The sequence below is a fragment of the Ahaetulla prasina genome, chromosome 1, assembly GCF_028640845.1.
Source record: "Ahaetulla prasina isolate Xishuangbanna chromosome 1, ASM2864084v1, whole genome shotgun sequence".
NCBI lineage: Eukaryota > Metazoa > Chordata > Lepidosauria > Squamata > Colubridae > Ahaetulla > Ahaetulla prasina.
Window position 1 is genome coordinate 196,310,325 of NC_080539.1, and position 27,186 is coordinate 196,337,510.

The 27,186-nt window shown below is 39.4% G+C and overlaps 1 protein-coding gene across 4 annotated transcripts in view; it reads right to left on the reverse strand.

Moving 5' to 3' along the window:
- NRP2 (neuropilin 2) overlaps positions 1 to 27,186 on the reverse strand; it is a 211,765-nt gene that overhangs the window by 168,113 nt on the left and 16,466 nt on the right. The gene's annotated exons all lie outside the window — the stretch shown is intronic.

The following is a 27,186-nucleotide window of genomic DNA, read 5'->3' on the forward strand; positions in this document are numbered from 1 at the left end:
GACATTGGTGATAATCTTAAATCACTTTAATATATTTTTCTGGTAAACAATGATTGAATTATGTTGTGGTTTTGTGTTTTCCATTTGTTTTACTCTAGATGTGGATATTTAGACTTAGCGTGCATAACAACACCAACTTCAAATAGCAATACATTCACATCTTAGGCAGTTCAGAAAAACAGAAAAGCTATAAATTGGCACATCTACAAAATTTCTTTTTTTTCCTGAATATTTAAAACAGAAATCAGATTATTTGGAAATAAATAGAAGTGCCTCCAATTCTTTCCTTTCTTCCATAGTTAGTCTAACAGGACTCACAGGGATTATTAGATTCCAATTTAATAATTCTGCCTTTGATTTTTTAAAAAAGGAAAATACATAATTTGAAACTGGAATGACTATAGTCCAACAGAGTATCATACACTTCTTTTTTTCCTTGTCCCTGGTAATGACTTTTCTCAGCAATAGTTCCTCTATTTCTGAATTACACGATTCAGTACAACTGGATAAACCTCGCATAATAATGATCACTATGCTTCAGTGCTTGGTTGTCATTTATCTTGAGAAAGTCTTCATAGGATGGTTCTTAACAGAGAACAGCCAACTGTTCTCTCTCCCTTCATAATTACCATATTAAATAGGAGTGACGAAAGGCATTACACCCCAAAGTTCTGAAGGAACCCTGCAGATGTGATCTCAGAATCACTGAACAAGGGGTGAAATGCTACCAGTTTGCTCTGGTTCGGATGAACCAATAGTAATAAAAACTACCAGTCTGAGCAAATCGGTAGTAAAAAAATACTTTAAAAAGTAGAAAAAGAGAGGTTTCGACGATCACAGCTGGCCACACGATCATTGGAACCTCTTTAAAAAACTTTTTAAAACATTTTTTTACTACCTATTCACCCGAATCGGTAGTAAAAAATGCTTTTAAAAAGTAAAAAAAAAGGTTCTGATGATCGCACAGCACAGCATTAATCGTCAGAACCTTTTTTTTTTTTTTTACTTTTTTAAAGGATTTTTTAAATACCGGTTCGGGTGAATAGGTAGTAAAAATACTTTAAAAAGTTTTTAAAAAAAGTTGCCCATGCCCACCCAGTCACATGACCACCACAAGCCATGCCCACAGAACCGGTAGCAAAAATTTTTGAATTTTACCACTCCACTGAACTATATCTTTCAAAGATCCTGGAGCACAGGGGAACTGCCAGAGGACTGGAAAAGAGCTGATGTAGTTCCCATATTCAAAAAAGGAAAAAAAATAGATCTAGGAAATTATAGACCTATCAGCCTGACCTCAATACCAGGGAAGATTCTGGAAAAGATAATCAAGCAACAAATCAGCAAACACCTAGAAGCAAACAAAGTAATAACCAAAAGCCAACCTGGGTTTGTCAAAAACAAATCATGCCAGACTAATCTTATTGCATTCTTTGACAAAGCAACAAAACTAGTGGGCCAGAGGAATGCTGTTGATATAATTTAGTTGGACTTCAGTAATGCATTTGACAAAATAGACCATAACCTACTACTTGATAAAATAGAAAAATGTGGGTTAGACAGCATCACCACCAGATGGATTCATAACCGGCTGACCAACCGCACTCAACGTGTAGTTCTCAATGGAACTGCATCTACATGGAAGGAGGTATGCAGTGGGGTACCCCAGGACTCTGTTTTAAGCCCAGTACTCTTTAACATATTCATCAATGATTTGGACGAGGGGATAGATGGGGAACTCATCAAATTTGTAGATGACACCAAGCTGGCAGGAATAGCCAACACTCCAGAAGACAGGCTTAAGATACAGAAGGATCTTGACAGACTTGAACATTGGGCGCTATCTAACAAAATGAAATTCAATGGTGAAAAAAGTAAGGTTCTACATTTAGACAAGACAAACAAAATGCACAGGTACCGTATATGTGATACCTTGCTCAATAGTGGTGACTGTGAGAGGAATCTTGGAGTCCTAGTGGACAATCATTTAAATATGAGCCAGCAGTGTTGCATAAAACATCTAGGCTGCATAAAACAGAAGGATAGAATCAAGATCACGTAAAGTGTTAATACCACTTTATAATGCCTTGGTAAGGCCACACTTGGAATACTGCATTCAATTTTAGTCGCCACGATATAAAAAAGATGTTGAGACTCTAGAAAGAGTGCAGAGAAGAGCAACAAAGATGATTAGGGGTCTCAAGGATAAAACATAAAGAACGGTTGCTTGAACTGGAAATGTCTAGTCTTATGAAAAGAAGGATTAGGGGTGACATGATAGCAGTGTTCCAATATCTCAGGGGCTGCCACAAAGAAGAGGGAGTCAAACTATTCTCCAAAGCACCTGAGGGTAGAACAAGAAGCAATGGATGGAAACTAATCAAGGAGAGAAACAATCTAGAAATAAGGAGAAATTTCCTGACAGAACAATTAATCAGTGGAACAACTTGCCTCCAGAAGTTGTAAATGCTCCAACATTGGAAGTTTTTAAGAAGAGATTAGATAACCATTTGTCTGAAGTGGTGTAGGGTTTGCCTAAGCAGGGGGTTGGACTACAAGACCTCCAAGGTCCCTTCCAACTCTGTTATTCTATTCTATTTCGGGGATTACCTGGCAAGATTCAACAAGATCAAACACCTTGGTTTTTGAATGTGCTCGGAGTTTAAAACCTGTCTTGAAATTCACAAATAGAAAATAGTTATTCTTTCTGATTTTTTAAACAATTGTATTTATTTTATTTATTTACATGTTTGTCCCACCTTTCCTGCCTAGGACATTTTTCATGGTTTCTTTCAACTATTCTTAATTTAGCTGAAACCAAAAAGAGATATAATCTGGCTCAAATTCATACAACATGGGAATTTCATCAGGAAGGAATTCCAACCAATCTTCTCCAATCCTACTTTAACATTTTAATGGAACAGTAGCACTCTAATGCAAGTAGACTATGACTACCAAATCTGATTTTAAGTTTTTAGTTTTTCAATCTAGGAGCAACAGAAGCACCAATTCTGTTTTTGATTTATTTCTGATCAATTAACTCACCTGTAGTCTAAAGTAGATGGTCTGCCTAAATGTTGACTCTCCAATCTAAATTGAGGGAGAAGCAATCAAAAAGTTACTAAGCCATCTTTGACCTTTTACTAAACCACCTTTGGCTTTTTACAAGGTAGTTAGATAGCCATAAGGTATCCTGACTGTGCTCTTTTACAAGATAGCACCCTAGAAAAGTATCCACCCTGTCCAACAACAATGCCTGGCATCAAAAAAGGTCTACGTGTCCCACGTTAGGCCCACACATATAGTCTCTGGCATAGCAAGGAATAGCTTTCAGATTACATCTTAGCATTTCTGCTTTCCGTTCCAACCACAAAACTGCATGGCCACACCCCACTTCACGTCCTTTCTGCATGTCTTTCTTTCCTGGCTTTGCCTTCATCTCCTCCCTGCCTCCTTCAACATTTCATGGCAAGCTAAGCATTTGGAATTAAAGATGGCAATAATCAGCAGTGGTGGTTTTTGTGGTACTGGCCCACAAATAGCCTGGTAACAATTACATCTTGAGCGAGGAAGCACTTTCAACCCTTAGTTATATAACAATGGACCCAGGAGGGTGATTTCATCTTCAAGAAAACATTTCATCTTACAAATGCCACAAATCTGATTTATTATTTCATTACTGGCTTAGGGGGAAATCTGCATCACACACACAACTAAATGCATACTAAAGAATCTCAACAATGCCATTCCAATATGGCTGTACAGCACACTGTTTTTATTTTTACTGTGTCCATCAAAAGGGACAAAACAGCACAGCGGTTCATTGCCACCACCAGATGATGTCCCCTCAGGGCAGCCTAAGGGGACTGTCCCTCTCTGCATGCCTCAAGCAATTTCCCAGAAGAACTGAGAAATAATGAAAGAAAGAAAAGTGCAGACACCCAAGAATTAAATGAAATGGCTCTCTCTTTAAATTACAGCTTTGGTTCAGATATGACCACAGCTGGAAACAGATAACAAAGCAAAACAAATACTTTTGAGCAGTGTGATTGTACGTGTATTGTTTCTAGCAGCTACCCCTACACATATTTGAAAATATCCAACGACAGTAGAACATTATAATGTAGGAAAATATAGTGGACAGAATGGCCATGTCTTGAAAACTGCTAAACAATATGTCCCTTGCCCTGCAATCAGGCTTAGCCAAGCCAAGCAAGCAGCTTTAATTTCTCCTTCTTGTGCTGCATCCAATCTAGTCTACCTATTTTTCTAACTTGCTTTACGGAACAATACTTTAGTCATCAGGATCCAAAGCAATGTGAGTTCTCTGCACTCAAGTTAATAGCAGGCGACATTTGGCAAGAGGTTTTCTATTGGTGCATTGCCAACAGCTGTTAATTTAACTGGGACAGCCAAGACACATGGACAACCTGGAGAATTCTGCCTTCTTTACCATGCCGCTTCATGTTGGGAATGGGACTCTAGGGGTATCCAGCCTAAACAGCATGGGGAGGGGCACACAAACAATATTAAAAAGAGATCTTTGGTACTGGTGAAAACCTTGAGGAGAACAGGAGGCCTTTCATAATAAAGAAAGCTCCTGAACACAGGCTTTGTCCCCCATCTCCTCCTTCTTCTAGCCTCTGGGGATGCTTTTATTCTACAGACACATGACACAGAGGAGTAAGAAAACTCTTTTAAATCAAGGAACACCAAAAAAGCTACTGGTGTATTCCACACACTCCACCCTGTGAGTGTTATCCAGTGAAAATAATACTCTTGCTTATATAAACTTCTGATTACTCAAATGCACTGGGTGACCTCATGGTCCTTCAGATAAGTTGGGGAAGAAAAAGACAGGGGAAATGTTGCCTCAGCTGCATAGATATATAAGCAAAAGGCTGAAATTAGAAACTACTACAAACACTATATAAAATTATACAGTGCCTGTAGTTTTCCATTTGGGGAAATTGTTAATGTTTAGAATTTCAGGAGACCACAGGAAAGACAACAGAGTGAAGAAAGTAAATGGGCTTCAGAGATTTTGCTTCTCTACTGTCAGTCATGCTTAAATGTCACCATCTGCATGAAACAGCATGGCCTTCTGAATTATATATTACTTCTCAGCAGCTAACTCTGGGTTTTAAGGACAGGGGCCTTCTTCCCAAGAGGTATGCATTTCTTCCTCTCTCCCACTCTGGTTGAATGATTGCCACTGAAGGTCCAACACACAGGAGGCCAAGCAAAGAACTTGCTCACCACAAACTGTTTTGTATGCTTTCCTTTTTCAATTTGTCCAGCCTCCGAAACTACTTAAGAGTTCAGACATGATAACTGAAGCTGCACTAAATCACCTAAGAAAATCAGGCCACAGTCTGTAATGGGTGTGCGCAACCCTACATTTGGTGCCAATACACAGGAGGTGTCTGGTGCTCTCCAGCAGGGATTAACAATAACACCATTTCTACCATGCTGGTTGCATTAGCAGAGTTAATGAGCTTCTCACAAATAATCCCATTTCTGCCCAAGAGTTACCCAATCTTCTCAGGGTTCCAAATAAGCAAACTGCATTTTCTGTTACCACTTCACATTGTCCCAGTGAGTTCAACAAGGAGGTCACTTTTTTTGGAAAAGGTGGGAGGCATCCTGGCTTCCATTCTCCAGTTTCCTCCAGTTTAGCTCCTCCAACCCTGGTGGTGGCACCCAGAGCACTGAGGCATTTTGAGAGAAGGCAAAAGTGGAGACCAAACCCCTCCACTTGATCTCATTAAAAAAACAACCACCACCTCCTCCTCACCCTTCCCTGAAAAGCTATTCTCTGGAAGAATGGTTTTCCCCTTCCCAAGTATAGGACTAACCTGCTTTGCCCAAAGCCAGCAAAGAGCACTAGTGGCAACAGGAAACAACTTCACAGCAGGATCTCTCTGTCTCCTATACAAGCAACTTGCCACCTCCTGTTCCACAAAGGACTGTTTTCCTCTTTCATAAAAATCTACCTTCCCTCTCAGTATGCTAGAGGAGACTCACAACATCAAATTTCTGGTATTATCTGAGCTAAATATATGCATATAATGTTTAACAAAACCTTTTAATCATGGCTCATGACCCTGTATGAAGTAAGTACCCACCCCTCTCCTAGAAGAATGAAATATTTTGGGAAATATTAAAAAGGCAGCAATATTTCCCTGGATGAGAAATGGATAAACATGTTTTAAAGACAAAGCAATTTCCACCTTCCTGCCTCCCCCCCCCCACCTTTGTCAATGGGCCAGAGGCAGAAACCCAATCCCCAATCCCCTCCAATGGACCATCATCTGCAACACAATAGGACCCATCTAGCAACATAAACTCACCACATGGCAACTGGGAAGATTACATCAGCCAGCAAGGCTAGATAAGACCCCCATCCCCTGGGAGTCTGACAACCAATCAAGGTACTCTTCCTGTGCCCCAGGAAGTTCAAAGCTCAGAGAGGGCATAAAACCAAGGAACATTCAGCATCTTGGCCCTTTTTTCTGTTCAAGAACTCAAACCATGTGATCCTATCCACCATTAAACCATCTTTCCAAGCAGTCTCCATGTTTCTAGTATCTTTTTCCCCACTTGGAATTGAACCAGATGGACTTTTCTTCCAACAACCCAGAACCAAAATTCTCAAAATTTGTCATTCTAAGCCCCCCATCCCCCCACTTTTTTTAGCACTCTTAGATAGCAAGTGCATATAGTCAAGGCTATGGTTTTCCCAGTTGCAAAGTATGGCTGTGAAAGTTGGACCATAAGAAAAGCTGAGTGCCAAAGAATCGAGGCCTTTGAACTCTGGTGCTGGAGAAGACTTCTGCGAGTCCTTTGGACTGCAAGGCGAACAAACAAGTCAGTCCTAGAGGAGAGCAACCCTGACTGCTCTTTAGAAGGCCAGATTGCCTTATACACTGTAAGCCGCCCTGAGTCTTCGGAGAAGGGCGGGGTATAAATGTAAACAAAAAAAAATAATCCTGAAGATGAATTAAATTGTACCCTATGACCATCATTTGTGTTGTAAATGTTGTACCTTGATGAAGGTATTTTTTCTTTTATGTACACTGAGAGCATATGCACCAAGACGAATTCCTTGTGTGTCCAATCACACTTGGCCAATAAATTCTATTCTATTCTTCTATTCTATGAAACTCAAATACTTTGGCCACCTAATGAGAAGGAAGGACTCACTGGGAAGTGAGAAGAGCCTAATGCTGGGAAGGATTGAGGGCAAAAGAAGAACAGGACGACAGAGAATGAGGTGGCTGGATGGAGTCACTGAAGCAGTAGGCATGAACTTAAATGGACTCCAGAGGATGGTAGAGGATAGGAAGGCCTGGAGAAATGTTGTCCATGGGGTCGCGATGGGTCGGACACGACTTCACAACTAACAAGAAGATAGCAACTCTTCTGTGAAGACAATAGTCTGGCTTACTCATCCCTGGCAGACTGTCTCAAAGTCCTCTAGAACCATAGAATGTATTTTATCAGAACAAATGCTATTCTCAGCTAGCTGTTAGCTATATATCTCTGCAAGTTTTAAGTTTTAATTTGCTAGGTAGTCACGCTTTGGAGTCAGAACTCTTTCACCTTTTCATAGGTTGCATCCAGATCCTAGCTGTGAACAGAATCTTCTAGTGTAGAAACCTATTTTTTTAGTTTTTATATTTCACTTTCTTGAAAATATCCCTTTCGTTGTATTTTTTAACTCATTTTTGACATCAGAGAATATAAGTTCAACAAAAACACACAGTTCATATATTTCAAAATGCAACTGTCCCTATTTTCTAATTTTATATACACTTATTTTGTTAGGTTACTTTTGGAGTGAATTATTAGTATTAGTACTAGTTTTAGTAGTATTAGTATTAGTACTACTACTATTATTTAGAAATACTTTACACAGAACCCTACAATATTTTGCAAGCAAAGCCCTTGTGAACTTTCTTGGCTTGTGTGTATGCCTGCACATGCACATGTACACCCACATATGTGAACTGCTTTGTTCCGAAACATGCTGATTGTTTCAATACGTTTCCTTCTACAAACCTCATCCAAATAATTCTATGTGACTTTCTACTTTGGGGGGAAAAAACGGTATCCAGAAAAATATCACAAGAAAGAATTTAAGCAGTAAGGGTATATAAAAACATCTGGTTTTGTTCCATGGAGAGAATTTTGTCAACACAAAAACATGTATATAAACCCACAGCTCTTTCTAAAACCTCTTCTCTTTTCTCAGAATCCAGGCATATGTATGTATGCCGTATGGATTTTAAGCATACAAACCATGCGGTTATTTTTCAGTTAACTTGATAGATGCACATGTCTACAGATTTTTTTTCTGCCGTCCTCTGCACACTTTTACACCCGCCTCATAAAAACAGCCATGCATCATTTGCACAAGTCCAACTCTTCCAACAAAAGCATTCAAGGGACACATTTTATTTTGTCTGGAACACAGACAAAGTAAGCACAGAAAACGTTTATAACTTCCATATCTCATCAACCCTTCACATTCAAGCTCTTGCATTGTGTTCAAGATTCCCACATGCTGTTAAACAATTTTTTTAAATGGAAAAGTAACAGAAATTCATGTGCAGTTTTATAGTTCCCCACATGTCCTTTGCATTTTATCTTGAAATGTCAAGCCACTTTATTTGACAGAATATAAAAAGAAAAGAAATCTAATAGTCATTTTTCAAACTATGTACTCATTATAAAAAGTAAACCGAGGTTGTCAGAAATTAGGAGGAATCCTGGATCTTAAAAAATTTGTCTTTATGATGGTTGTATTTACAAACACAAAGCACTCTTAGAAGAATTTTGTTCAAAAAGCCCTTATCTAGGATAATCATGCACATTAAAAGCAAAAATGTGGGAGGAAAGAGAGGGGAAAAAACAAAGTATTGCATTTATCAGGGAAAAAACCTAAAATATTGCATTTATTAAGGTCTAAATAAGGGACAAATGGTGGAACAAGGAGGGGCATTCTCAAAAGTGGACATAATTACCCCATATTCTGCCTGTTTACCATGCTTCATAAACACATCATCTGTTCATGAAGATGAAAATCTGCATATTTTCCATACAACTAATACATGCAGAACTGGAGAATAGAAGTATCTGAACAACATTTTGTATGTTTTCTAAGCAATATGCATATCCCCAAGTGGATGTTGGGGTGTATATGTAAAATAGATTTGTATAAACTCTGGTCAATATGCATAAACTCTAACGAAACTTCAAACAAATGAAAACTATTTTGGACATCAACACACATACACACACACACACGTTTATTACCATTCTGAAAGAAATATTTAAAAAATGTCCTCCAGGCATAGCAATCTCCAAAGTTATAATACTACTGTTACAGCACTAAGCCTTTAGAATTACATAAACAAACTCTAGTTCATATTAACATCACAGGAGATCTTGCACATCCTTAGTATATTTCTTAATTAAACATATGAGCTGGGGCCAGGGTGGGGGTGAAGAGAGAACAGACCCACACTGGTGAAGATAATGCTACTAATGTACATAAGCAAAATATTTCTGCACAGAATCTAATATTAAATATTCAAACAGAATTTTCTCCTGGGTCTTGCAGTTTTACTTTAAATAGTAATTGGAGATGTAAAGCGACTCGATTAAAGCGGTATTGTTATTATTGCAAAAAAAGACAGACTGTACCAAAAAAAACCCAAGTGGGATTTAAGGTTCAGTGCGTCTAACACTGTTGCCATTGAAGACTGATGGTGGGTAATGCTGGAGCTGAAAGCCACAGGTGTTTCCTTGCTCAGCCCCGTAAAATTGCACAGATCACCCACAGATCACCAAAGGAGCAGAGTTACCAGAACGTGTGCCTCTCACCAAGTCTCCCTCTCTTTGGAGAAATTATCTGAGGAGCTCATGGTGCTTCAACAATAAACTCAACATTGGGTTTCAAAAAAGGGAAAACCCAGACGGCTGTCTTCCTGAGCTGCCAGAGCTCCAGTCCTTTAAGCTGAACGCCTTATTTACTTTTTTCTCCAAATGCCATGAACATTCAGGTTCACACTCAGCTCCTGCCTGTCTTTGAAGAAAAAAGATTTTCTGCTCATCACAATTCAGTAAAGAGGGAAGATTTCCCGAAGGCAGCTTTCCACCTCAGCGCATGTGTCCATTTATAGTATACTAAGGACTCCATTCCGTGAAGGTTGTGCACCTTTTGCAAAAGTGCTGAACAATCTCAATTCTCAGTGAAGCTGAAAAATAATCAGCACCATCCCATTAAGGTGCTCTTCCACTCCCCCCTCCATGAATCATAAATGTCCTTAGCAAAGCCCCAAAGCCTTGCACGCATAAAAGTGTGCTCTAGGATTCCTCTGATCCATCTGAAACCTGCAAGGTCCTAAGTACTCTTCTGCCAAGCACAGAGGCATCCATTTGCCTTTCACATGTTTTAACAAACAGACATCAGACCACAATCGTTGGCATATCTGGATAGTATTTATAGGCAAAAATCCATTGTAACAATCAATGAAAGTGCGCTGAAGTCATGGTTGGTAAAACATTCTGGGTATATATTTATTTCATATTTTTAGATTAATAATAGCCTCTCTAGAGTGTTACACAAAGCCTAACATAGAAGCAAACCGTATTCTACAAAAACACGTATCATAATGATTATGCGTAAGATGCTGCATTGGGTCACATATGAAGCTTCTTTGCCAAAGCTACCCTGTTCTGCTGTTTTTGAGGTCCATGGTGGAAAAAAACTCCAAAATATGAATGCATCAAATAAACAAAGATGAATTTTGAAAGAAGTTGATTTCAACAACCAGCATTTGTTCATACTGTATAAACTTCATGGCGATTGACTCTCATTCTGATTCTAACTACAACATAACCAAACATTTATCTTGTTTCTAAGGAAGTTCGCACTATGACATGATTTGGGAATTGATGGTCTATGCTTTACACTGTCCTTTAGAAGTATCAGAGCCAGAAATAGTCTAAAGATCAGAAGACAAAATCCCAGTAGACAATTGTAGCCTAGAGGCATGAACAAGGATTGAATAATGTAAATTTGACATCTTCTGATTTAACAACAGTGCTTATGAAAGTAATCTATCAAAGAATGACATCTAAGACAAAATCCACTAATTGGGTAGGAAAAAATGACCTTTCCACTTGATGGCAAAGGTTATTTCTAAGAGATGTATCTTGCTGGTTTAATTTATATGCAGAGTAGATTATAAGAGATTCCAAATCAAATCAACAATAACATCACAAACATTTGTAAAAAACGCTACATCTGTAGGCCACAGGCTTTCTACAAGCAAATCACAATGCAAGTAAATACATCTAAGAATTCAAGTTTTCATTACCAACTGGAAATCCTACCCACATTGCTAATAAAGCCTTCAGTATTCCCCCAGACAGATGTTTAACTAAATTTCATGGTAGGGATGCAGTCACGCTCATGATAGTTTTCTTTCTCTGCAGTCTGAACTAGGATTCTGTTTTTATTCAAAACGACTTCCCCTTGTCATGAGACCACCTCATAAATGCCACATCTGGGCTTAAGCAAAGGAGAAGAACAATCCATCAGCCCAAGAATGTGGTCATTTGACCACTTCCTAAGGCCAAGAGGGATGGGCTATAATATATCCACTTTATACTACAAGACAGCTGTGAGTAATGAACTCCTGAAATTTCAGCATATGGCTCTATTTTTCGGGTGAACATTCATGAGAAAGAAATAAGATTCAATCTCTCTTTCTGAAACAAAGATAAAAAGGAGGAGCATTTTAAAACATTCACATTCTGATGTATTTTAGGTCTCAATCTTGCAAAGATTTGATGGATGTTTTCCTCCACTGTGTTTGGAAGGATTAATTTATTACAGGGATATCCTAAGCTACCTCCAAGAACCTCAGGGTGATAGAAATGCTACCTCCTCTGCCTTATCTTCATCACCTTTTGTTTTGTCACAACAACTCAGTAAAGCAGGCTAAGCAAAAAGGACTGGCCATCATCACCTGTGACCTTCACAGACAATGTGAACCATTTGCACAATTTGAATTTGTACGCTACAGCTAGTTCATGACACAAGGCATTCTAGCAGTTCTTGCCTTGTTATAAAAGTATCTTGAAAAAAATCAAATAAGTAAATATGGTTTTAAGAGCACAACTGCAAGTGTGCCTTTCTTTCAAACCTAGTATCTTTAAGAAATAGAATGATAGAACTCTTCAATCAATTGGGCTTGCACATGAGCACAGATGTACACAATGGCTTCAGTTCCAAGCTTGCAACTTGGAAACTGCAAGTTCATGGCTTGTTCATGGTTTACCACATCATTAGAAGACCTTGCCCAAAGTTTTCCAGCAGTAATAACCCTGAAAGTATTTTATAGTTTACTTGGGATTGCCTACAGGGACATTCAGACAAAAGTCCATTGTGTACAAAACACAGTAAGCCATAAAATGCTCAGGCAATTTTCTCTTATAGCTAAAACTCTTCATTTTATCTTCAGGGTTACATCTACAAGGTTATGCATAGGAGTCATCCTCTATCAACCCAAAAAATACACTTAGAACTTATAGAATAGAATTTTTTATCAGCCAAGTGTGATTGGACACACAAGGAATTTGTCTTGGTGCATATGTTCTCAGTGCAGATAAAAGAAAAGATACGTTCATCAAGAATTCTAAGGTACAACACTTAATGATAGTCATAGGGTACAAATAAGCAATCAGGAAACAATCAATATCAATATAAATCGTAAGGATACAAGCAACAAAGTTACAGTCATACAGTCATAAGTGGAAGGAGATGGGTGATGGGAATGAGGAGAAGATTAATAGTAATGCAGACTTAGTAACTAGTTTGACAGTGTAGAAGGAATTATTTGTTTAGCAGAGTGATGGCGTTTGGGAAAAAACTGTTCTTGTGTCTAGTTGTTCTGGTGTGCAGTGATCTGTAGCGTCATTTTGAGGGTAGGAGTTGAAACAGTTTATGTCCAGGATGCAAGGGGTCTGAAAATATTTTCACGGCCCTCTTTTTGACTCGTGTAGTATACAGGTCCTCAATGGAAGGCAGGTTGGTAGTAATTGTTTTTTCTGCAGTTCAAATTATCCTCTGAAGTCTGTGTCTGTCTTGTTGGGTTGCAGAACCAAACCAGACGGTTATAGAGGTGCAGGTGACAGACTCAATAATTCCTCTGTAGAACTGTATCAGCAGCTCCTTGGGCAGTTTGAGCTTTCTGAGCTTAAAACTTATTATTCAAACAAGCATGAATGAATATATGGAGGTTTTTTGGGTGTGTGTGTGGCTTCAAGTTAGTTTTTGCCCCTTGGCCACTTGCTGCAGGTTTTTTGGCAAAGGTTTTGGAAATGGTTTGCCATTCCTAGGGCTGAGAGAGAGGGTCATCCAGCTGGCTTCATGCCTAAGTGGAACTACAACTTTCTTAGCACTTTCAAATTTTAATTTTGGCTACTCTTCAAGCAGAATATCTAGAAAAAGAGGGAGTAAAGAAACCTCTTCTCAGCAAGAACAACGTTGATATAGATATTAGACTCAAAATTATGTGCAAATTTATTTAATGAAGAGGTCTCGGCGAAGATGGCATTCGAAGTGATGAAGGGATACCTCAGCTAAATATTTCTTCTGTATTTGTCTTAAAAGTTTTCTCTTCCAAAGTCATCTATTATAAACCATATGTGTACCTAATGGAGTTTATCTTTTCACTGCCAATGAGGAAGACAATGGAGAGAAGCTATTTACAGAGGACCCGGGGTAGCCCACAATTTATCTTTTAATATTCACATTTTCCTTTTTAACAAATACAGCTGATGAGATTTTACATCCTGCTTAGCCATAATACCACCTACACTTAATATCATTATCTGACATCTTAGATCATAAACAAATGTAATTCCAATAGAGCAGATGATTTAACTTTGTTAATTGATATTTATGTCCATTATTGTCCATGTATTCCTGCAAATGCAGTTCCGGAGCCCTTGATGATAGTTCTGGAATTACAGTTCCTAACATCATCATCAATCATTGAGCCTCCCTAATACTCCGCCACTCTGGTGCCTTCCATCATGCTATCGTCTCTTAGAAGGACCCATGTGGGGTTGCCCCATGCAAACTCTGTTCTGTCCAGCTTATGTAGAAAGGTAGCATCATATCAAAAGTGTGCAGTAAAAATGAAAAACTTCAAAGTGGAAAATATTTTTAGATTGTTTCCAAAAGATTTTATTAAAACATAGCAGATTTCATATCAAAATGTTAAATCATTATTTTTTCCTTCCATGTGGAGATGGGTTCCTCAGTGACCAGCATTAAAGCTATTCAGTATCAGTAATATCTCTAAATTTGAGGTTGCAATATTTAATATTTACTTAGACTAATTTCTGAGTAAATATACTATAGTAATATAAATACAAATTAAATTTGCATTCAGAACACCATTTTATTTGCATTTCAAATAATATCTGTAAACTAGCACATGTCGAAGAATTCATTACTCTAAAGGGAACATGGTGAGAAACACTCCCATAAAACTGCTACCTGCTTTTAAAATGCAGGTGTGCATTCTGCAGTATTAAGCAGAAAATAAGAGTAGACACTTCAACTGGATGATAAGGAACACTCCCAAACTTTATGGTGTCAGACAATTAAATACTAATAGCACTTTTTATAGTTCATAGAGTGACTCATAGCAAGGACCTGAATTTCTGGAATTTCTCACTGAAAAGAAGGTCACATCAATGTTTGCTTGCTTTTTCTAGCCACAATCATAACATTCGGACAAGTAATATCTACAATGGGGTCAATAATGTATTTTTAATGTAAGAAAAGTGAGAATTCTTCCAAACCATCTATTTTGTTCAGCTTGTAACATAGGAAATTGAGACATACTGTATGTTTTAGGTTTTTACCTAATCAAAGTTTGCAAGCATAGGACAGAGAATGTGTTGTGAATCAGGATAAAGTGGACCATGCCTCCTCTCACAAAAGATATTATTCACGCTTTCTATCAAAGGATCTGGAATTCTGTGCTTGCAACAAATTTCACAAAACTAAGGAAGGTACGCAAATATAACTTATTTCCATTCATTTTCTCTCATCTGTGGAAATAGGTCACTGGTCTTTTGTTCAGTGCTGCTAATATATATATATATATTGTGGAAGCCCTTTCAGTTAGACTGGAATTACGCTCTGTATACGTGACTGCTGCCTAAAGCAGTGGCTGTTTCCTTCCCCATCTATTGTCTGTAACATTAGGTAAAGTAGAGTGATGAGGCAGGGCATCCTCCTTTTAGAATTCCTCTCAGCTACAGAGGCTTGTGGGGGCAGAAAACCTCAGTCACAATAAGGCACTATTCCCATCACATAAGAACAGAAGACACAAAGAAAGAATGCCAAATTTAACATTACATCACATCTCTGTCTGATATACCAGTCACACTGTACATGCTAACATGTTCACATATTTAGGAAATACTGTAAAGCCTGAATCAGCCCCAAATGTAGGGGCGGCATTTCATTTTTCTTTTCATTTGACAAGGCTGGAAATTATGTGTGATTGGTGACATCATCATGCCACTGGAGTGGGAAGAGTATTTGGAGTTTGAGAAGTTTTAGGCAGTAAAAAGGAGGTTCTTAAATCTTGTAGACTTAGTACCTGTTTTGGAACAGTTTTGTTGAGTTGCAGTGGAGGTTTTCTATGGAGACTCTTGTGGATTCTATGAAGCACCCAAAGCTTGCTGCATCCCACAAACCAAATCCAGGGGTGGGGGGAGAAAACAAGGACAAAGCAAAAAGAGGGACAGCATATTCCAGCATCCATTCCTTATTTTTCTGGAGTTAGCCTTCTGCCCATAATCCTATCTACCGGTATGTCTTCTCAGGGCTGCACCTGTAGTGCCTCAGGTTGCAAACCTCAGCCTTTTAAGAAGTCCTCTCAATTTAGGTTGGGGGGGTGGGGAGAAAATCAGCTTAAAACTCTCTCCCTTTCCCTCCATTCTTCTATCAACACATGGTGCATTATTCCCAGGCTCATGCAGTGATATTTGAATAGAGTTCAGATCTCCTCACTTTCCTTTTCTTTATAAATTAAGACACCAGTTTATATTTCTGGCTGAGATGTATTTGCTAGAATTGTTTTACTGCTCTCTCCCTTTCCCTCCATTCTTCTATCAACACATGGTGCATTATTCCCAGGCTCATGCAGTGATATTTGAATAGAGTTCAGATCTCCTCACTTTCCTTTTCTTTATAAATTAAGACACCAGTTTATATTTCTGGCTGAGATGTATTTGCTAGAATTGTTTTACTGCTCTCTCCCCCCCCCTTTCCTTTCTTCCCACAAAAATCTTGAGAGATAGCTTAGAATAGTTCACATAGGTTAGAAACGACTGTATATATATATTTCATATAGCAACAGCACTTAGACTTATATATCATCCCACAGTCTTTTGCAGCATTTTCTGGGCTGTTTACAATATCAGCATTTGCCACCAACAATATGGGTCCTCTTTTTACTAACCTCAGAAGTATGAAAGATTGAGTCATCTCTGAGCCCCATCAGGATCGAACGCCAGGCTGTGGGCAGAGTTTGCTTGCAATACTGCATTCTAACCACTGTGCAGCAGGGTTCAGTGATTAAATGCCTATTTAAAAGGTACTACATAAATTTAGAAAAGGTCCCCAACCTATCTTCTCTTCTCCATTACTTGGTCATACTCTTTTTAATCATGATATCAATTTGATCAATACATGGAGCAGAAAGATAAAGGATTTTACAGGACCGGACTTAGCTATTGATGGAAACCATGAATAAAATTTGCAAGAAGAATAATTACAAGTGCCAACTTGGTTTCAAATGACTTAACTTCAATCATTTTTTCATAAAATATGTAAATCTCATCAATTGATACCATTAACATTTGAAGAATATCTTCTTTATAGCAGGAGAATCTCATTAATGTTATATAACACTTTTGTATTAAGCATGGTAGATTTTCTTGAAAGTCTTTTAAAAACTCCAGGGGAATGATTGAAGATCTGAACTTGATGAATCCCATTGGAACTCTGTGGCTCCCAGTTTCCTCAAAATTCATTTTAGCATCAGGAATTGATAACCCACAGGCAGCTCAGACACTCGGCTATAAATTGCATGATGTAAATTGTAACATTTTCAGACTGGATTGGCAGAATTCAAGACTAGATTTAAGCCAAATGATGCTCTAAGCAGAGCCTAAATATGTCCTTCCTCAGAAGTAATACTCCCATGACATGAGATGGAATCAAATGGGATATCTGATAATCTTCCAATCAGACTTTCAAACTTTAGTTGCTCACCATGATCAAGAAAACATTTTTTTAACAATGCTGATTAAACATGATAAAGATAAAGACAACTTTTTAACAATGACTAAATTATCACAGTGAAACAACTGAGGACATATAGCTGGGGGAAAAACTCTGTAGTATCCCCCTTTCCCTCGGTGTCCTAAGCATGGCCTTACTTTGCTTCATATTTAATCCAGGTCTAGCAAAATTGTAAGCAAATTGGTACATATCTTTGATTGCAGCGCCCAATTATTATTGAGCCTTTCTAGTTTAAAATTTTGAAGAAATAGTGAAGTAGCATTTTATATATTTTCATAACAATTTTTGCTAATGGTTCATCGACCAAGTTTACTAGGAATATAAAATGATATAGTATTAGCTCCTAGTTTGTTATTGTAAAACATGGGAAATTAATATACATTTCTAATTGGATGAGTAGTATTTCTTGAAAATTGGTTGGCTGAAACATTAACCAAACAGTAGTTGCAGAGAGCTCTGAATGCCCTGCAGTGAATAATAATTAGTGGCCAGATTTGAGAAAATGTCCTTAAATATATCAACTTAAAAAAAACAACTTTTGGCTGTATAAATATAGTTCTGGATAAAAATATTCACTATGGGTTATATGCACACATACAGTTTCACATGTCCATATTTTATTTTTAAGGTGCTTTTTTGTCTTTATTTTCTTAAGTTTTGAATTGTCTTTTGTTTGCTCTAGTCTATGGTATACACCAAATTCAGAAACTCAAAAGGTAGTGTTTTTTTTAAAAAAAAGTAACCAAGAGGGAGGGAGGGAGGGAGAGAGGACTTTCCAAGGTGAACAGTCAGAAGGATTGCTCATTTATTATCTTACAACACACCATAGATTTTATCAATCTTGGCTTTGGCTAGGAATGATAAGAGCTGAAGTCCAATATATCGAAGCAGCATCCAGTTTGGAAATAGCGTGATGGCTTAGTCCAGCGGTCACCAACCAGACCACTGGTTGTCCGTGAGAAAATTTTGGTGGTCCACAGAAAAATTATTTGCATTTTTTATATTGCACTAAATCAGGGTTCCTCAAACTCTGGGCAATGAACATTTGTGTTGCTGCAGAGTCTCCCACTTTGGGGTCTTTTTGTGTGAGTCGGAGGGGGGCAGAAATTCCAACCCAGGGTCTGCTTCAGCCTCCTGGTGCAGGACTTTGGGCAAAGGCTGGAGAGAAGCGCCGCTGGTGGCGAAGAACAAGAGGGCCCTGTTCTAATGGGACTGCATCATGTCCTGGAACTGGCTGACCATCTCAGCCCATTGAGCCTCCAGGCACTGGTACCTGGTCTTGCACTCCTGCAGGTCTTCCCTCTGTTTGGAAAGCCTATGCTCCTAGTCCTCAGTGAGGTGCTTCTGCTGAGCCTCTTCTCGGTCAGACCAATTTGAACTGAGCTGTTTTGCCAACTCTTTCTCATGGTGGCTGCTTAGCTCCAATAACTGCTTCCTGTTGGGGCACTAAGGAGCTTGGGCGGGCAGGCAAGGAGGGGCTGGGAGGGGAGGGGTGAGTAGAGACTGGCGAGGCACCCCTCAATTTGAGTGACATCAAGTTTACCATGCCCACCCAGTCAGATGACCACCTAGCCAGGCCCACCCAGCCGGTCATTAGGCAGGTCATTAGTGGTCCATGGGATTTAAAATTATGAATTTAGTGGTCCCTGAGGTCCAAAAGGTTGGGGACCCCTGGCTTAGTCTCCATCACTGTGGGACAAATACCACTGCTCATAGACTCACCTCAAGGTTCATATCCTTTACCAAACATTAAAAACAAGGTATTTCAGAGTTAGACAGACACCAGGAGTGGAGATGGTACATGGAAAAACCATGAATTCTGACACTGGAAATAAATTCCTACGTAGAATGCTTTTATTTTAAGGGGGTGGTTCTTTGTAATAAATTCAAACTAATGGAACTTTTGATTTTCATGTCTATCTGGAATGTTTTCCTGCCAACTTGGTAATTTTACTCAAGCAGCTGCAAAACTGCAACATATAAAACGTCATACAATTATAAAGTATCGAAACATGTCATAACTAGTAGGAGCAGTTCCTAGTACCAGTGCCCTCATTCATCTCAGATATATCCAGCTCCTCATTCCTAGTGTCTAAACTTATGGATCTTGGACTTTCTTATTCAATCTGCTTTTGGATTATGGATTTCCTGTCTGGCCGCTCTCAGAGGATCAGATTAGGTAATCATCTCTCTTCAGCCCTTATTCTTAAAACTGGTACACCACAGGGTTGCGTGTTGAGTCCCCTACTATATACGCTTAATGTGTATGACTGCATTCCCACTCACACTAGTAATACTATTACTAAATTTTCAGAAGTTACTACAGCGGTGGGACTCGTCTCCGGGGTGGGGGCGGGATGAGTCTGCCTGTCAAGATGAGGTGGACCGGTTGCTTTACTGATGTAAAGACAATAACTTGGTGCTTAACACCAATAAGACCAAGGAGCTTATAGTGGACTATAGAAGGAATAGATCAGACATCCAGCCCTTGTTTATCAATGGAGACCGAGTGGAGCAAGTGGCTAGTTTTAAGTTTCTGGGTGTTATAATAAAAGAAGACCTGACCTGGGGCACTCACCTTGCAGCACTAGTCAAAAGGGCCCAGCAGAGATTATAGTACCTGAGACTTCTCAGGAAACAACAACTGAATGAAAAACTGCTGGTGACCTTCTACTGCTGCATCATAGAGAGTATTTTAACTGCACCTGTGTATGGTTTGCCAATTGCACAGTGGCAGATAGGACAGCTCTCCAGAAGGTTAACGTCATTGCCCAAAGGATCATTGATTGCCCGCTCCTCTCTTTGGAACAGCTTTATAGCTCCCGCTGCCTTAAGAAAGTTCAAAACATTCTTAAAGATCCATCTCATCCTGGGCACCCTTTTTTTGAACTATTACCATCTGGCAGACGGTACAGGATAATAAAAACAAGGACAAATAGGCTGAAAAACAGCTTCTGTCCCAGGGCAGAAACTATATTGAATTCTACTGTATAGTGCAATATTAATGCAATATCGAGTTTTCAATTCAATTGTATAGATAGGAATGTGAAGAATGTGTGCTTGTGTTTTATTTTTATAGTTATAATGTACACTGAAGATGGCATTTAAGTTCGTTGTACAAGGTGCAGTGACAATAAAGTAAACTAAAAGCTAAACTTAGTTCCCAAAAGCTTTCTCCAAGAGCCGGGTCTTCCAGATTCCTAAGAGTCATGAATGAAAACACAGAACCTGCTATTTCTGGCCATCGCCTGTTCTGCAGAAGGGATGCTCGGAGAGAGAATGCATTCTTCTGAGTCCCATCCCACTGCTCTTCACACTGGATGGAAGGATAAGGCCTCTCAACATGTACTTTTTGCAGATTCTATTTGTAGTAAGTGGTCTTGTAAATAACTACAGACCTGATAACTTCGCTCTTCTAAAGTAACCACCTAAGCCAGGACTACCGAGGGGCTGATTACAAGGCATTTCTTTGCTGTTGGGAACAGCCCTCCCACTTTTTCCATAGGCGGGAGAAACACTTCTTAATTGACCTTTCAAGTGTCGGATTTCTAAATCAGGAAATAACATGATCGTGAGAATTCATAATTCAAAGGAAAATGTCATCCTCAGTGCAATGTTCTGTGAGAACAAACAGAAGAAGACTGGAACCAAATATTGGAAAGTACACACTGCACCAGCAGACAGCAAATTCCTGAAGGCTTTATTAAGGAGAGCTTCCACCTTAGGCAACAGAGGGATTTTTCTTTTCCTGTAATTACAAGGAAAGAAATACAAGGACACCAGAGACCATCCTTTGAGGTTTGATTTGATGTTGACTTCAAAGAGGCTTACCCTGTTCATTTACAACACTATGACTAGAACTCTGCTTCTGTTAAGTGCCACTGTTAAACTGTATTAGGAGCAGCCGTGGTTTACAACACAGACTTCAATTCTAGTAGGAATTTTGGTAGCTGGATAGAAGGGTGGTTTTTGTTTTTTGTTTTTGCAAAGAAACTAATTCTCCTTTTTCTTGCATATGTATTAATTAGAAGTGCCAAAAGGCTGCTATTAGGATGAAGGTAAAACTGGAATTGTTGACATTCCCTCATTCCTTTGGGTATGCTGTCGCTTGTCTCAGGTTCTGGATTAGACAAGTATAATCTAGGACCTCATGGGAAATACAATTCTTGCATATCTATAACCATCCAGTGCTAAGTGGAGGGGCAGTATCAAAAAAGAGAGATATTTTTATTTTGGCAGTACAAAACTGTACTCCTCCCTCCTCCATCATAAATTCTGTGCTTTAATTTGTGGTAGGATTCCCTTCCCTTTGTTCTTACATACCTACAGTTTGTTTTTCCAGCGCAGCTGGGCTGCCAAAAGGTCGTAGGATTTGGCAGTCATCCCAGAGGTTAAAAATTAATTTTTCCTTATTAATACAACTGAGGGTCCCACAGGAGAGGATCCCAGCCTTATCTGAACCTGACAGCTTTCTAATGTTCTCCTCTAAGGCTATTGATGGTACAAGGCCACTGTATCCTGGAATGCAACCATGCTGGAAGCCTGCTAAAGCCATGTTCCTCCTTATTTTATTTTTGTTTGCTTTCCTTGTCCAAGGCTTTCTTGGGGAGTTGCTCTGTTACAGAGAAATAGGAATTAAAAACTAGGAATCTTAGGCATCTATTCAAGGACATCATGGAAGAACATCTGGATTTATCTTAAACTAGCATCCTGTCTTTGAAGTTCAAGATAGAAGAGACTGATATCTTCACACCTTGAGAGATAAAAATTATCTTTAGGTAAGCAAAACCCAAGGTATGAGCCCTCAAAGCAGACTCTGTAACATATTGAAAGAATGAGTCGGAAGGAAGCGAAAGAAGGGCAACATATGCAGAGAATAATGATTGTCCTTTCTTTTAAATTTAAAATGGCTCCAGGATCAGAAATTATTCATCCTAATAAGTCAAGAAAACAAAAATCCAAGACCTTTATATAGTTAGTTTTTGGGTAGCAGTGGGGCTAATACCACAAAAGAAAAGTGAACTGAAGAGAACAGTTCTCTCTTCAAAAGTCAATGCAACCTTTTTAAACTTCTGACAATGTATAGTCCAAGTTATTTTCTATAGTGTAATCCTGGGTGAGTTACAGCTATGATTCATACTGTACTGAATACTGTTGCCAAGTTCAATTGGTGTAGTATTACTTTTTAATCAAAGGCTTTTGGAGATTTAGTATTGCCCGATGATCTTTGGCAAGTTGTACTTCAATTAAATGATGGTAAGATACAGACAGTCCTCAACCTACGACCACAATTGAGCCCAAAATTTATGTTGCTAAGTGAGAAATCTGTTAAGTCAGTTTTGCCCCATTTTATGGCTTTTCTTGCCACCGTTGTTAAGTGAATCACTGCTGCTGTTAAATGAGTAGCATAGTTGTTAAGTGAATCTGGTTTCCCCATTGACTTCGCTGGTCAGAAAGTTGGAAAAGGTGATCACATGACTCTGGAACACTGCAACTGTCATAAATGTGAATCAGTTGACAAGCATCCCAACGTAAATCCCATGACCACGGGGATGCTGCATAAGTGTGAAAAATGGTCATAAGTCACTTTTTTCAGTGCCAGTGTATCTTTGAACTGTCACTAAGCGAACTGTTGTAAGTCGGGGACTACCTGTACATTTCTCCATCCGAGATTTTTCCTGTTTTTTCCACCAAAAGTACAGGAAGCAACACTGAGTAAAATATGGAGCTCGACTGGTACATGTTTCTGTCACTCAAGTAAACTCTACCTCCCTTCTAGGATTCTGGTACTTGAAAAAGAAATGGTGCAGTATTGGTGAGGCATTAGAATTACTGGGTAACTCATACTTTTGTTGGGGGGGGGGCATGACTCAACAACAGAACTTAAACTGAAGAAACAAACATATATTCAAGACTTACAGAATGTCCAAGCAACATTCCAAACACTGACCCAACTCACCTGTATCCGGCAGTATCAAAACTTTAAAGAGGAGACGGTTAAGGAAACACAATCTATGGAAGTGAGGAAAATGCTTGAGAATTGGTGAGATTTAGTGGAGAAGAGGGAATACACACTAATTGTGTTTTTAAAAGGTACTATTTATTTATTTATTTATTCATTCATATTTTTATACCGCCCTTCTCCGAAGACTCAGGGCGGTGTACAGCCAATAAAACGACAAGAAACCTAACAAATTAAAATAAAATAACAAGTTTAAAAAACTGATTCAATCGCTGTATACTTAAAATATTAGCTAAAATTTATCAAAACTAAAACCTTAGTAAAACCCTATTAAAACCCACTAAAACCCCCATACTAAAATCAATCAGGCCAGCCCCGCTTGGTGAAAAAAGAAAGTCTTGAGCTCGCATTTAAAGGTCCGGAGATCAGGGAGGAGACAGAGTCCCACCGGCAGCTCATTCCATAGAGCCGGGGCCCCCACAGAGAACGCCCTTCCCCTGGGGGCTGCCAGCCGACATTGACTAGCCGACAGCACCCTAAGAAGACCCTCCCTGTGGGCGCGCACTGGACGTACCGGACAATGGGAGGTAACTGTCGGCGGCAGGCGGTCCCATAAATATCCCGGTCCAATGCCATGGAGCGCTTTAAAGGTGATAACCAACACCTTGAAGCGCACCCGGAAGACCACCGGCAACCAATGCAGCCTGCGCAGGAGAGGTGTTACATGGGAGCTACGAGGAGCTCCCTCAATCCCCGCGCGGGCACATTCTGCACCAGTTGGAGCCTCCGGGTGCTCCTCAAGGGGAGCCCCATGTAGAGAGCATTGCGGTAATCCAGACGGGAAGTGACGAGGGCATGAGTGACCGTGCATAACGCGTCCCGGTCCAGGAAAGGGCGCAATTGGCGAATCAGGCAAACCTGATGAAAAGCTCCCCTGGCGACGGCTGTCAAATGGTCTTCTAAAGACAGCCGTGCATCCAGGAGAATGCCTAAATTGCGCACCGATTCCCTGGGGGCTAACGATTTGCCCCCCACAGTCAGCAATGGGGTAAGCTGACTGTGCCGGGACGCCGGCATCCACAGCCACTCCGTCTTGGATGGGTTGAGTCGGAGCCTGTTTGTCCCCATCCAGACCCGAGTCATCACATCGACGGCTTCATTGGGGTGGTTCGGGGTGGAGATGTACAACTGAGTATCGTCAGCATACAGCTGACAGCTCACCCCGAAACCATGGATGATCTCTCTCAGTGGCTTCATATAGATGTTGAACAAGAGGGGTGAGAGAATCGACCCCTGTGGCACCCCACAAGTGAGTTGCCTAGGGGTCGATCTCTGCCCCCGTCAACACCGTCTGCGAGCGGTCGGAGAGGTAGGAGGAGAACCACCGTAAAACGGTGCCTCCCACCCCCAAGCCCTCCAACCGCCGCAGCAAGATACCATGGTCGATGGTATCGAACGCCGCTGATAGATCTAACAGGACAAGAAAAGAGGAGCAACCTCTGTCCCGTGCCCTCCAGAGATCATCAACCAACGCGACCAAAGCCGTCTCTGTGCTGTACCCAGGCCTGAAGCCGGACTGGCACGGGTCTAGATAAACAGTTTCCTCCAGGTACTGGGGGAGTTGCCAAGCCACCACACTCTCTACAACCTTCGCCAGAAAGCGAAGATTGGAGACTGGACGATAATTAGCCAAAATAGCCGGGTCCAGGGAAGGCTTCTTAAGGAGGGGCCTCACCACTGCCTACTAGCATTTTGCTACAATCTGCTTTGGAAAAAATGACTGAAAGAAACTAAGAAATACTCAGATTCCCTGAAAGCCAGATTAATTGCTTTTTAAAAATGATTTATTATGTGCCATCAAGTTGCTCTCTACTCTTAGCAACCACATTGATTCTCTCCATGATGACCTTTCCCTAACCTGGTTCTTCAGCTCTTCCAACAGTGCACTCATCACTATTGTAACTAAGTCTATCCACCTTGTTGCTGGTTGCCCTCTAATTTTCTTTCCTTCCCCCTCTCCCAGCATTGGAGCTTTTCCATAATGTTCCACAAAATAGGATAATTTGAGATGGACATTTTTGCCTTGAGTGAGAGTTCTGGATTGATTTGTTTGATGATCCAGCAATTTGTTTTCATGGCTGTCCATGGCACTTCTCAGAAGCCATCTCCAACACCAAAAATTCAAAAACGTAATACTCTTCCTATCTTGTTTCTTCAAAATCCATCTTTCACTTCCATAGAGTATCACAGGGAATACCACAGCTTGCATGATTCCGATCTTTGTAGGTATACACACATCACAGTATCTGAACATGTTTTCTAAGGTCAATTTAAACTTTAGTCATTAATAAATAAAACTATTCCACTTGTTCTGAAATTGTAGATTCCTTTTTTAAATGTTCCACTATGTTCATCTATAGGAGCATGTCCATATTTTTGGTCAAAATTATCATTTATCTTTTCATTTTTTTCCATTTCAGTTCAATCCACCTCTAACCACACCAAAAGACTTAGCCATTCATCTGCAGACTAGAGTTTGTAAAAACTAAGTCATATTGATAAATAAAGCGGCCACTGGGAAGTGTGATACAAAGCTTTGTATTCTGCCTGCAAATTTATAGCCAGTATTTACAAATGGAAAAAAACAAATAAAATATGTGATAACTGTTTTATATTGTCTACCACACAATTACTGATAGTTTGGAACTGGTTCTTTTTCCTTACATATGCACTTCTATATATATTGATCTAAAAAATAGAGGCTCCCCATTGAGTTTGCCAGTGAGAATTCTTCTAAAGTTATATATACTGTTTTAGAGCAATATTTCTAAATATTTCCTCCATTTTAAATCTTTATCAAATACTCAAGGAACCAATGATCTACTTAACAAAGGAAGCTGCCTTATAGCCACTCCCTCTCTTTTTTTAAGTCACCCATTTGTCAAATATGAAAAAGGTTCAGAAAATATAACTTCCTTAGAAACATGTAGATACACTTCTTCCTCCACAATTTTCACTTATGTAAACCCAGCTTTTTAAATCCACTGATTTCAAATGGAGCAGTTTAAATAGTGTAGTGAACTCTCTCTTGCTGAAATCAATGAGTTTTACAAGTGTTTACATCTTATTACAGAATAGACACGAATCTTGTTAAAGACAACACTGCAAATAGCAGTTAAATGGAGCTACTCCACGTCAGCCAATCCTTTAGAACAGAGGTCTTCAAACCTGGCAGTTTTAAGACTTGTGGACTTCGACTCCCAGAATTCTCCAGCCAGCAGCTGGAGAATTCTGGGAGCTGAAGTCCAAAAGTCTTAAAGCTGCCAAGTTTGAAGAAGAAGAATAGAAGAATAGAATAGAATTTTTATTGGCCAAGTGTGATTGGACACACAAGGAATTTGTCTTGGTGCATAAGCTCTCAATGTACATAAAAGAAAAGATACCTTCCTCAAGCTACAACACAAATGATGGTCATAGGGTACAATTTAACACTTAATGATACAGCACTTAATGATAAGCATAGGGTACAAATAAGCAATCAGGAACAATCAATATCAATATAAATCATAAGGATTACCTCTGCTTTAGAAACTGTTCAAGTCAGGCTTCCTAAAGTAAGGAGGACAACAAGGCCAAACATAAAATACAATTAAGCCTTTCCAAAACATGGCCTAGATAATTTCTCTTAGAAAGCAATATATACTTGCTATGGCCAATCTCAGGGCTCTAGGCTTTAAAAGTTACCAGTGAATTGTATAAATGACCAAATAAGGCAAAATAGCATTCTTAATTAAAAGCAAGCATACATTTTTCA